At 41.5% G+C, this 13736-nt stretch overlaps 1 protein-coding gene and 1 non-coding gene across 5 annotated transcripts in view, besides 1 other annotated feature; one reads left to right on the top strand and one right to left on the bottom strand.

Moving 5' to 3' along the window:
- The first annotated feature begins 276 nt into the window (after window positions 1-276).
- The window catches only part of mub (mushroom-body expressed), an 87915-nt gene continuing 74455 nt past the window's right edge, over window positions 277-13736 (top strand). For all 4 annotated transcript variants that reach the window (NM_001275268.1, NM_001259947.1, NM_168946.4 and 1 more), the window contains exon 1: window positions 277-724. The gene's annotated coding sequence lies outside the window, so the exon portion shown is untranslated. The remainder of the gene's footprint in view (window positions 725-13736) is intronic.
- On the bottom strand, window positions 9583-9654 carry tRNA:Cys-GCA-4-1 (transfer RNA:Cysteine-GCA 4-1). Its single transcript has one exon. It is a non-coding gene; the product is annotated as a tRNA-Cys (tRNA).
- Window positions 12654-12844: a mobile genetic element.

A 13736-nucleotide genomic window follows, 5' to 3' on the forward strand; every position in this document is an offset into this window, starting at 1 on the left:
CCGCGTGGGACCGAGCGAGATGCCATCCTGCTGTGAGTGAAAGCCGGTCGAAAAAATAAAGAAAAAATCAATTAAAATGCACTCGAGTGCACCGCGCTTCTGCACTCATTTTTTGGGTTTAGCAAATTTGTAAGAAATTTTTAAACGAAAATAAGCGAGGCAGAGAGTGCTTTCTCCCTTTCTCGCCATATCTACATCTCGCTTGCTCCTTCCCTTTCGCTGCGTGTGTGTGTGTGCGTGACTGTGTGTGTGAGAGGCGGGGGGATATTTCGATTCAGTTATTTGTGCAATTTCGCTCAGTCAAGTTGTGTGTTCCTTGTGCAGTGTGTGCGCCTGGCATCCATCAATCAGCCGACCGAGTTTGACGAAAGGAGATAAGATACCCAGAAATTACCCAACAAATTTACAAGATTCCTCCAGCCTTCCCCCGCCTGGCAACCGATATCAGCGGATTAAGTGCATAATCCTTCAACAGCAAAACGCCGCCAAAGACAGTGAGGTAAAGAGATTGAGAGCGGGACAGCGACCACGGGAAATAACAGTTTCGACAGCTAATAACACTCGCTCTGTGCCTGTGCGTGTTTTGCCTCTGTGTTGGTGACTGTACTTTTTGGCGCCCAGCAACAAACACTAAGAAAGCAAACAAACGGAAAACATTCAAATTAATTAACAACATTTTACCGCAGCGAAATTTAATTTAAACTCTGCGCCACCAAATTGACAGGTGAGTTCGGACTGCTGAACAAATATTCGAAAACTATGTATTTATAATGATTTATTTGAAATTACGAGCAGTTCTTGTTGCCATGTTATGTTAATGGGTATTTGATTGATATTCATTGGCCGATATATTAATTATGCCACATTTATGGGATATCGATATTATCTGGCACTCTATGCAGATGAATTTGAACAATTACCAATTTTAATACATTTATTTCATGAAATAATTCTGGAACAGAAGTCACCCATTAAAGTAAGATTACTTCTTTAATCTTTTTAGAGATTTTCATTTTAAAAAATGTTATTAATGCAAAAAGTAATATCCATATAAAGCAATTCCAAAAAAATTTGAACAACATCGACTTTTCTCGTGCAACGTCGTAATGCTATTTGTTCCTTTCGGGGCAAGACAATGGTCCAGACACAAGGACACAGACAATACAATTTGATGGGAGCCTAATTAGAACTCCGCTAGACGTCATAATTGGGGCCGATGGGTGTGTGGTCTGCGGAGGGGCTGGTCGCGGCGGAGGATGTGAAAGGATCTTGAGCGGGAGCTGGCTACAAGTGCATTAAGTAGGCGAAGACTGTGAAAGCACCCGCTCTTTGGGCGGAAAATTTTCACTTAGTATCCAGGGACCAAAAATCCGGGCAACGATGTACAGGGGGGGAGGGGGAGAGAGAGAGGAAAAGGCGAATGTCGAGCACAAAGCAACATCTGCACAGAGCAAAAAATAAGAAGAATAGCGGGAAGAGTGCGCCCGGGGAAAGGGGAGAAAGTGGCGGATAAATAGAAGAGTGAAATATATAAGTATTTTTACCGTGCGCAGTAATGAAAGGCCTCGGGCATAAGTTTTAAATAAATATTTGTCCCTATGTATGTGTGCATGTAATTCAACAAAAACAACTGCAAACACAAACAAAAATGTGCACGGAATGATAGAAGAAGCGGCGCAGACCAAAGAATTGGACAAGCCGGGAAACAGAAGGCACTGGACTGGAAACACGGCATATCAAAATTGTGATGCCAAAAAACAAAGCCCAATGTGAAAGTGTAAAACTTGGTAATACTCTGGCAGGCCAAAAGATACACTGAGTTCCCGAATCCGTTGTATTAGTTGAAGAGAAAGAAGAATTCAAAACAAATGGGCTTAGCTTATACGATCTTTATACAATATGTCAGCATATTTTAATATATTATAACAGCACATCCACAATATAACTGATATATGTACTGAATATTCCACCATGTTTTATTGCGTCTGTTTGCTCTAACACAAAACAATTTGAGGTCCACTCACTTGTAGGGTATAATTATGGGGGGCTCCCACGAGTGGTTGAATAGAGGGGAGGGGAGGGGGCGTTGTTGCAATGGGGCGCTATGATGTGGCCAAGTGGTTGGGGCAAGGTAAACATGGCGAGCACAACAGGGGTAAGAAAAATTACGGCTCTTCTTCGCTGCTGACTTACCACCAAAGGCGTAGCTAGGAGGATTAACATTTATGTATATTTTAAATACACATTAAATATTTTTAAATATACATTAAATATTAATTATTAAATATTAAGACAAAACCCCCAAAAACCTTTAATTCAACGTTAATTTCGTAACCATCCAGCCAACCAGTTATTCTCCCAGTGTAGCGGGCGAAGGAACTGAAAGTAGGTTGAGGTAGCCACTGTTTGGCGCCGCCATGTTTAGAAAGTGCACACAAAGCATAAGGCTAACAAAAAGGCTAAGAGCGAGTGGGCGGGGAATCGAGAATGAGCGAATCTCGCTGCTAGAAAGTTTAACAAAAGGTTTGCTTAGCTTTCATGTAAAGCGTAAAATATAAACAATTAAGCAGTTGGTAGACAGTGATCTTCTATCCACCAACCCATTTCTTGATGCACAGAAAATTATTATTTATTTATTATTGGTGTCGTGGAAGTTTTTGCTGGAAAAAATACCGATACTTCATGAATACTTAATACATGGTCTAAATTATAAATTCAATGGCAAAACAATATATCTATTCAAAGCACATTTGCAGCTATTCAGTATTTATGAGCACACTCGGATGAACTTTTGTTTCATTTTATTTTATAGATGGATATAGAAACCAATAATGAGATATGGATTTTGGGATTGATAATAAAAGTATTAGAATATTATTCTTAAACTTTTTACCATATTGTAAAAGTTTTGTGTATTTCATTTGATTTGACACCTATAATTATCATCATTACTGAGACTTGAATACTAAGTATTCTATTAAATACTTTAAAATCGGACAAGATGTCCATAACGTTCAGTGCATACTCACTCTGCCGCCATCTTCTCCATTTAGCCGCCAAGCCGAGGCTTTAGTACTTGATGTCCATGTCCCCGCTTTCCAATTTCCACCACCCACTTTCTCCGCCCGCCCAGCATCCTGTGCCGGCTGCAACGTTGTCTGACTTGAGCCGACGAGGCCTACAAAATATGACAAATTACAAAATAATTGTGCGCACAGTCAAAACGGTGTCCTCGTTTTTGCTGCTGGGCTGTGGTGTCCTTCCTTTCATTCTTTTCTTGCCTTAACCCCTGACCTGCCCCGTCGTCATCGTGAGCGTACCTTGCAATATTAATGAACTCTTTTACATCGTCTGTCATTTCCATGGCGGCAATGTAAACCGCAGCAGAACCCCGCACCTCATCCTTCGCTCTTCCTGCTGGGCCGAGTCCCCCATGTCTGCCTCGTTCCAATACTCATTTGGCTCCTATTTGCATGGCTTTGGTTCCCAAACGGGCGGAGGAGGTCGTCCTTATAGGGCCTGTATTTACTTTAGGGCAGGCCTAGCGAAAAAATTTTACGTTTATGCGGTATGAAGTGTTGAATACCGAATGATCGCGATCCCTTGAAATAAAATTGTTCTTAATGTGCAAAATATTATTATTTCTTATCATTTAAGACAAACTCTGAAAAAAACTGAAAAGGTTCCAATTTTAAGACTTGTGTTTCGAAGCTTTTTATGAAATAAACTAAGACTTTGGTAAAATTACATGACGTTCTCTTCAAAAATAACAAAGCAAGTAATAAATTCTTTTAAAAATATTTATGGTAAACCCAGTATTGATTTTCTTTTCTCTTAAATTTTACCATAGCAGTAGTCACGTTAAATCGTACCCTGCGCCATTGATCGTGAAATCCCTCCGCATAAACACGCCTTTTTGCATGCCATAATTGACTGTTGCGCAGGCAACCATCCACTATTCACCCGCAACTGTCGCTCTAGGAATCCCCTCCCAGGCTCCGAGCCCTCGGATCCGCGAGTCCCCGACTTCCAGCCCCCATGTCCCCGGATCCGATCCACCCATCCAGCACCACTTCTCGGGGAGTATCCGGAGCGCTCCCAACTGAACGCGTTGGCAGTGTTTAAAGTTTGTTACTCGAAATGCATTTTATATGGCCCGTTAGCCGTTACAGTTGTGTTTGCATTGGCCCGCGGGTATTCATTAAAGCAGAGGGATCTGCACGTGGTACGTGGGTGGTCCTCGCCCAGCTTTAAGCTGACAATATTCCGGGACTGCCAACTGAACGGACGAACGGACGGAAGGAGAGGAGTTGAATGTGGCGGGGAACGGCAAGTTAGTTTGGCGTCGAAAAAAAACTAAAAAGGAAATTAAAGGAAAATGTTGCGTCGCTGCTCCTCTGGTTTGAGTAATGGAAGTTCTGTTGGGTCGGAGCTTTTGAAGGGGACCGGGTAAAAAAAGGGAGAGGGGGGGGTGGACGACGAATGGATTTGGATAGACAGGCCAGACGCCTGGAGTTGGCTTATTACATGGGCCAACTGCTCTGCGTGTGAGTGTGCTGGCCAAAAACTTATTAGACAGTCGGAAATTGAATATTGTTCCTGCCAAATTGTTAAATGTTTATCCTGGTCTCCTCTCTGTCATGTTGATGTTTCCTGTTTCGGCTTGATTCCATCTCCATCTCCTCCAGGGATACTTTGTCCTTGATGTGTGCGGTTTCACCTCCATCTACCCGCCACATCCGACTTTCAAATTGTTTTGGTATGCCCCGTACGGGGGCAAGTAATTAGAGCAATGTTCACATGTGCAGCCAAAGTTTCCGATGTTCTGTTGATAAAGTTCGCCGGGGACCTGGCCAAAGTGCGAAAAGTGTTGGGATTAGCACACAGTGCAGGGGAGCATGATGTGATGATATGGGGGTAAGCTGGATCAGGGAATGGATCTTGATGGGCGGCAAAAATTCTTTATTACTGATTTCGGGCGTCTCCAAGCATACAAGAGCAGGGATTTTAATTAACTAGCTTGGTGCAGTGATTTAATGCAGGCGCTTACTACCAAAATAAAAACCCTTAAGACAAACTGCAAAATTGCAGTACTGGAAAGCAAGCGATAGCACAGCCAAAATCAATTAACATTTTATTTCACTTTGTGATATACAAGTCAGTGCATATAAGTGTGTGTAGAATATTAATACATATAATTATTGATATGATTATTATTATAATTATTTGACATATTTATTACCTTCTGACACTTAAAAAACGTGTTTACCATTTCATTTTGATTTGTAACCCTAGAACTGGTCAATTAAATGTTTTATTGCACGGAGGTGGATATTGTGATATGGTTGATGCAATTTAATACATCTGTGATTTGAATGTGTACATTTCATTACACGCAAATCACTTAAATCACCTCATTGCATTGAATAGTCCTGCTTAAGTGTTGCAGATACTTATCAACATGGTTTTATGGGAGCCAAATACAAGATGTGCATGCGTATTTAATCCTACCCATTTTTGTAATCTCCTCAAATGATGCTTTAAATTGAGAAATCAGTCTTTGTTGGCATGGCGCATAAGTCGTCAGCCGCAGTCGCTTCATTAGTTACATTGCAGCCCTGATAAGCTCATTAGCGTAATGCAAGTAACAATGTTGTCATTTCGCCACGGTTGCATGACGATCCCGAGGTGTCTGGGGGACACGTTGCGTATACGCAACGTGTGCACTGCGGGCAGGGGCCCCAAGGAGGCGGCTGCTTAAATTGTAAGTAAACCATGGCAACCACAGTTTGCCCGAGAGCTCCCCGGAGCAGCCCGCCCACTCACCTGGAGCTTATTAAAGCCCTTCCGCTGCAGACGCTTTCAAAGCGATTTCCATTCCCCTGCCCTGCCCTGCCCTGCCCTGCCCTGCTCTCACCAGCTTTCTCCAGCTATCCATCTATCTATCTATCTTTCTTCTCGTCTGTGTCTCTGTCTTAATGCCTCTTGAGTGCTTCGCTTGGCTGGGCTTAAACTCTTTGCTGGCATTTCAACGCTGCAGCAGTTTGCAATTTCACTCCCCACCACCTCGAACCTTGGGTTTGTATCCATCCTCTACTCTTTAACCCCCAACCAGCAGCCAAAAATCCCCAATTCCCTGCAACTTTGCCACTTTGCATTTGCTTCACCCACACACTCGCAGAAAAACTCAAAATTGAACTTCAATCTTCCTCCTCGTGCAACAACAATAGCACAAAACACAAACGCATGTAAATTGGCCAATTTTGTATAGCCGCCCCACGCCCCACCACCCCCAGCATAGACACGCCTCACCGACCGCTCCCCTTTGCCATCCCGCTGGTTGGTACTTCTGCTTGGCATCCGGGTAGATTACTGCAAGAAAAACATAGTGAGTGATTGATTATATTTTCGAAAATAACCTATTAAGATGGTTTAGAAAAGCTAAATTCATTATGCATTATTGAGAGTAATTTTATATTTTCGATTAAATATTTTCTAATCATAGAATGTCACGAATAAGATTAGAAGGTTTGTTCATCAAAAGAATGAACAAATTCGGTGCAGTACATTTCTCTGTATCCTAGTTGATTATATTGGAAAACTGAGATCAAGGGTTTAATGGCGTAAATCGTATCTCCATATATTATCATTCTATTGTTAGATGTAAATAAATAAATTATATTAAAGATATAATATTAAATTCCGCTCTGTGCATATCAGTAGCAGCATCTGAAGCAGTGAAAAAATTGCATAAAAATCTTTTTCTTTTCGGCTTCTCTTTTTGATTTGTAACTGGCGCACTTTGTTGGTCTCTCCTAGCCTCCTCCTCCGGCACCTCCAGCTCCTCCGACTGCTTCTTCCAGCCCCCTTGGCATTTTATTTGTTATTTGCTTGACAGACGCTGAGCCGAGCTTCTCCAGGAACAGCATTGGTCCAAAAAAATGCTGAAATATGAAAATTGGCAATTGGAAGTAGAGTAATGAATGCGAATTGAGAAACTTTGGCAGCATTCCTAAGCTGACACTCGGGATTGCTTGTGCTGGAGAATTTTCTCGTCTATTAATTAGTCCCATGTCGTGCTATAAAGCACATAAATCTGTACATAACATAATTTTTCTTTAAAGCACCATTCAAAAGATTTAATTTATCCGATAAATATATAAAAAATCAAAGGGGAAAATGAAATTCTTTAGGATATATCTCCTTTTTTACAACAGAATTCTCTATAACTCCTCGTGGCTTGGAGGAGTCCTATAACTACATGTTCTGGGGGACAAAACGATTTCGATTTGCATTGCAATTAGGAATCCTGTCGCATCTTGAGCCATGTTGGCAACCTGAGCGGTAATGAAAAGTTGCGGTTTTCCCTCTCTGTTTTCATTTCTAGTGCAGACCACAACCAATCTCCATCGCGGAGATGCTCCGCTTGGTGGCGAGGTAAAAGTTTTAATGAAGCTGCCGCCGCCACTGAGACCGTGCCCCACCAGAAATCGTTTTCGTTTTCAGTTGGGGAAAGCCATCAATCGGGAAATGGAGGCGGCTCCAATCCCGAGCAGTGGTATGTGCCTTCCTCGACTGCCGCTAATCAAATTAGAATGCCAAAGCTCGCGCTACATGGCAACATAGCTGCCAGCTGAATTATGAGACAGCTATTTTCTGCGGTCACCCGAAGTTTGACGAAGGCATCTCGATGTCGGTGGTGCTGATATTACTCCGCATTAATTATTTGCACCCTCGACAGTGCTCGACCCGCCATAATATTTATTTAAAATTTTAATGAGGCGGTGCGAGTGAGTGGTCCCAGGAAACGGCTGCTGCTCCTCTAATACTCGTACTTCCCTGCGGTTGCCTTGACAAATCTCGACTGCGAGGAGTCGACGTACAGCATATTTGTGCTGTTCTGCAGCCACCACAATATATTTCTACACACACACACACACGGAAGTAGTCTTATACACAGAGATACAGATACTTAGTTGCAAACATCGTTGCATACTTTTCGGTGCACTTGGACAAGGACACGGTACGTGTGATTGATGTGGACGACAATGGCACTCGGGGATGGAGGGATGAGGAGGTAGGCGGTCGGATGGGAGCTTACATGCTCTTTACATGGCCATTAGATATATCATACGTATCTCCAGCCGAGGCTGCCAGAAAAAATAACGTTTCAAGCTTGATTCCTCCTCTTTGCTTTTCTCGGCTTTTCTGAGGGGATTTGTGTGCGTAATATATTTAAACTGATTTCAACTTGATGCATCCAGGGGAATAGTATGCTGTGCAGTATAAATAGCTAAGATATATAGAATTGTAAGTCTGCTATTGTGTGTATTTTTTTACGGAAGATAAGATAAAATGTGCCTTTTGCGGCCAATTTCGAGTGTAAACCAAATACCAAAATTATACCAAATTTATCAGAAATGTTTCGTGTTGATATTTGTCCTGATTTTGAATTTGAAATGGTTAATCACCATTAATTCTTTTCTAAGCTTTATTTTTTATCGTAAAGGAATCAATTATATTATTTCAATGGTGTCGTTAATACATCTCTGTTATTGGCTGTCATTTCGACCCATGTTGCCCTATGCCAATTAGTGAGTTTTTTCGAAATTCTGATGTGATACTCGGCACTTCTAGCTATTTGTATACTTTTTGCCCGTTTGCGTTGCTTTCAATTAATTTAACAATAATTCTGTGTGCTTTAGCCACGCAGAAAACATGCAGAAAATCAAAAATAATTACAGAAATAAATGTATTCGTTTTGTTCTGCTGCTGTACTTGCAATTTTTGCATATTTCTGCGTAGCCATGTAAATGGCACGGGAAAATTGCTGAGGAGAAAATAAGCGAAAAATAAAAGCTGAGAAATCTCGGCTATAAATACACGACGTCAGCGAACGGCGACAACGACAACTACACGCTGGCACTCCTAAGTGCCCCCCAATCCTGCCGCCTTCCAACCAATTTGCAGGCGGGACGGATCGGATGGACGGAGCTTCTTCGCTCTATGCCAAATGCGGTGGCCTCAGTTCCACAACAACGCTCGAGAGTCGTCACAGGGCTGGGGGAAACAACGAGGGTCTTTCCTCGACCATCCCTCCTGCCCAGCACAGTGGGGTAGTACCAGGGGTAGTCCCGCGCGTCCAGGACTTCGGAAAATGTTGTTTCACGTGGCCAACATGGCGGATGAGTGATTATAAGAAACTACCCATTACCGAGCTAATATAGCAATCGCCTCACGCAGTTTAAGAGATAATTATCTGGTGGGGAAAAAGAAAGTGCATTGATCATAAAAACTAAGAATTGGTATATCAAACTGGGCGAATCTTTCCACAGTGCTTAGCATCCTTTTGGAGTGCCTCCCCTCGTTCGTTGGTGGAAAATGTTTACGCAGCTCAGGACAGAAGTGGTTCATGATGCCACGGCAATGGCAACATTTTAAGCTTCATCGGGCATGGAGAGTTTGCCACTGGAATAGTTGAGGGAATTGCGAAGAATGTCCGTGAAAAACGTCTTCTGGAGAGTCCACAAAATTTCGCTAGTGGGCAAGCAAAATAACGAGTATTGGTTAAAAAAAAAGTGAAGGGGGCACCCGGATTTGAACCGGGGACCTCTCGATCTGCAGTCGAATGCTCTGCCCCTGAGCTATACCCCCACTTATGTTAAAAGAGTTTTGAAGTCTACAAGGAGAACCATATTTCGTCGGTCTTAACGTACGTTATGATTTATTTTGATGTCCTTGTCAACTGGCAAATGCGTAATTACATATGTGTGTAGATACCTTCTTCTTTAGCAAAGAACAGCTTATGAAATTAAAAATATTATATTTTATGCCTATATATGTATAATCTTGATATTTATTATTATCACACCTTATTTTTTACAATGCATTTTACCTTTGCTGAGGATGCAACCATAGCGGATTTCTCTCTCTGTTGTGTCTGCATCCGAACCGCATATATGTTGTCTATATATTATGTACTAAATCTGTCGTTTTCCTTCAATATGTCAACGTTGTCGTGGTACTACCCCTACCCTCCCATTCCACTACCTCTTAGTCTGCGTCTGTTCAGTTTCGTTCTGTTCTGTTCTGGTTGCGTTGTCGTCGTCGCTGCTGAAATTTAATTAATGTGAAAATTTGCACAGACTCAGGCTATTTATAAGTTGTTGTAAGAGCTCGCCATGACATAGCCAACCCCCTACCACTGCCCCTGCCCCTTGGATCCTGCAGTGCCTCCGGTAAATGCCATGTGGAAATTGAAAATTGGGAATTTTCCCTGGAGAGCTGAGCAATAAACTTAGCTTCCTGCGGGCGGGTGAATATTTTTTAGGTGTTTTTTGGCTAATTTAAATATGCAAAATGTAGCATGGATTGATTTTTGCTTTGTTTGCAGAAGGTTGCTCTCATTTCGGTGGGTGGTATTGCAGTTGGGGGTGGCAAAATTGAGATAGGGGGAACGGGATGGAAATGGAAAATGGATAGGTGTGCCAGCACCACAATCAAACACTTCAAAGTGAGCCCGAAAAGCCTCTGAACTCTGTCACTGCCAGGCGGCTCCTCTCGACACAATTTCGATCGACCCCCCCTTTACCATGGTGTCGATGTTCAGGTGTGCAGTCCCATTCCCTAGTTGCCCCGCAATCCTGTGGTGCGGAGCGGTGTGGCGTGGAGTATAATTGAATTTTGATTTAAAGTCCTTTGATATATCAGAAACAAAGTGAAGTCTTCGACTCACTTACGCCAGCAACAGAAAGGACCTGGACCAACTTGGGTCAATTCAATTCAATTTGGATGCCTTTCCAAACCTTCGGGGCCCCCATTTCACTCGAAAGTTAATCGATAAGCCCTCATTCTCTGCTCTAAAATCCGGAAAACCAAAAACCCCAAAACCAATAAAAATTCGTTGGAGTAAACTGCACAACAGTGGATGCGATGTGTGGGAAAAGTTGAAAAGTTGTTGCAATAATTGATTTGTTGCAGATGTTTTGGTGCTTTGCCGGCTTTGTCTGCATTTGCCAGGCATTTGGAAAATGGAATTCTTTATCTGAATTCCCTCTATCTCTCCCTTTGTCTGTGCAGCTGTTGAATTATTGCTATTCTATAGTAATTACTCTGATTAAATGGCAAGTGGCTGTATGCGTGTGTTTTATGGTCGTGGAACTGGCAAATTTAATTATAACTATAAGCTAGCCATCAATGGAATTGGAATGGGTATCGAAATGTTTTGATTTAGATACTTTACATTCTTATTCTACTTGTTACTGGTAGACGAAAAGGGCATTCTTGATTCGTTTAAAACTATGCAAGACACGTTCAACTTAAGGCCTGTAGGGTCACTACAGGGTACTCAAGTGCTGGTCATCTCTCTGGCACTAAAACCTTAAAGATGCATGGAGGGAGTACGATTTTGATTTGCTTCTCAAGCTGCATCTGAATTACAACAATTTTTAGAGTCTAAGAATTTTTTGTTAAGCTTTACATCTTAACGTAGAAGCTTTTTTTAATTAAAAATGGTTCTTTAGGTGCATAGTTGAGCTTTAAGTATTCAATAGCACGGACACTAATATCGTCATATTAAGCTATTTTTTAATTTCAGTATTATCAATTACCTTTTCGAAAATTTCGAATACATGACCGCAACAAGGTTGAGTAGTTGTTCTTCTTTCTTTTTTTGTGAAGGGTATCTGATAGTAGCGATCTCTTGTTTTAACTCTTCTTCTCCATTTCATTTTCATTTAAAGACGAATATTCAATATTTGATAGAAATATTTTACTCATATTTTTGTTTACTTTGGTAATCCCTTGCCATTATCCTTACAAGTTTAAGTCAAGCACCCATTTAGTCCTAACCCGGACCTAACTTATTATAGCCTTATTAAATCTCAACAATGTTATTTAACCAAGTCAACCCTTAGAAGCGAGGTTACCTTTATAATTGGCGAGCGCAAACTGTGGCAACTCTGGCGGAAAATATTTTTGTAAATTCAAGCAGCCGACAGCAAACGAGGAATCCGGACTGGAACGCATTCCCAAAGCCAGCAAACGCTTACCTTATGCGGTGGCCCAGCCACACCCACTTTTTGGTAATATTTTTCTAACTTTTCATTAGCCGCTGGTGCAGTGAAAACGATAATAGATCCCCAAGACCCTTTCCCCCGGGTCCTAGGCAAAATGTGTTTTCGTATAGATCCAATAATATGAGGAAAAATGAAAATAACGCAGAAAAATCAGCAAAAGCAGTGCTCACATATTTTAATTAGAATCAAAGTAATTTGCTTGCTAAACAGTAAATAGAAAATGGGAGCAAGAAGAGATAAAGTGGATAGGGGTAAAATGTGAAGAGAAACATGAGTGCAAAAATTTATGCGAAATTGAAAAATTACCAATTTAATTGAGAAAATACGAAACAGAAGCTTTGGGCTTCAATGAAAACAAAATCACATTAGGCTTATCAACATTTTGATATTTTACTGAAAACAATATAAAGTTTTAAATGTACAAATATTTGGAAATTCCGATAGAAATAGGTAACGAAACTTATATAATCAAGCAAAATTGTGGGGTTGAGAGGTTTTTGCTTTGATGTGGATGTGGAGTGGGCGTGGCAACGCTCTGATCCGGGATGGATGGGGATCACAAGAATCTAAACGCCTAATTTCAACGTTCCATCATTTATTATTCCGGAGATCTCGACGTTTATACGGACGGACAGGCGGATGAGTGAACATGACCATGATCCTGCTCAAGAATATACATATATACTTTATTTAGTCGGAAAGGCTTCCTTCTTTCTATTCCATACTGTTCCAATACCCTTTTATGCTACGAATAACGGGTATACAAATTAGTTTAACTGTAAAAAGAGGCCCGAATTATAATCAGTGGTGTTAAAATCGCCAAGTGAGTTATGAGCAAACCAAATTGTAGAACATGCTTTTGGTTGAAAGTGTGATAAGTTCGTACAGGTAATTTAGATTAATTGTGTACAATGATAAACAGCCAAAAACTAAAACACTCTTTGTTAGTATTCCCATAACATCCGTAGCTTTTAGAACAGTTGCAAAACCAAAAGACATCCTCGCCTTAAGACAAGCATTAGGGGATGGCCTTAGATTAAAATTGACACTTAACTGCGATTATCACAAAAAAGCTTTTTAGCTTTTTCAACTAACAGGCCCACAGGCATTCTGCAAATCTGAGCGAAAAGTGGGAAGATGGGCAAGTTGACATGGGGCAGGACATGCAAGGCAATCAGTCAATCACTCAGTCCATCCGTCACTCAATCGCTCACGCATTCAGTTAGTCAGTCAGCCAGTCAATCTAGAGGGGACAAATCAGAAAGCCGGGAGTCGAAGGTCGCCTGCCACCCAGTCCTTAAATGCCCCAAAAGCGTTAAGTGTCCTGTGTTTTGTCCTCTTGTTTATCCATGTTTAGGAACGACAACAGCAACATCAAAGTGTCGGTTCCATCGAAAATTCAATTTCAATTCCGCTTTCTGCGCTAAAGGACATGCAAACTAAAACTGATTTCGAATGCAGCTGCTCAAACGGTAATCAAAACTCACCTGGGCCAGGGGAGGCTATAAAATTTGAAGCAAACTGATGGCATGTAAACGGAGAAGTTGGCCAGGACCCTTCAACTTGAGTGGTTGGTGACCAACTTTAAGCAGGAATTTTGAGATGGACGAGCGAGGGTTGTTAAGCTGATAGCTCTAAAATGTTTCTGAGGCGTAGAGA

Source organism: Drosophila melanogaster, chromosome 3L (genome assembly GCF_000001215.4).
Source record: "Drosophila melanogaster chromosome 3L".
Taxonomy (NCBI): domain Eukaryota; kingdom Metazoa; phylum Arthropoda; class Insecta; order Diptera; family Drosophilidae; genus Drosophila; species Drosophila melanogaster.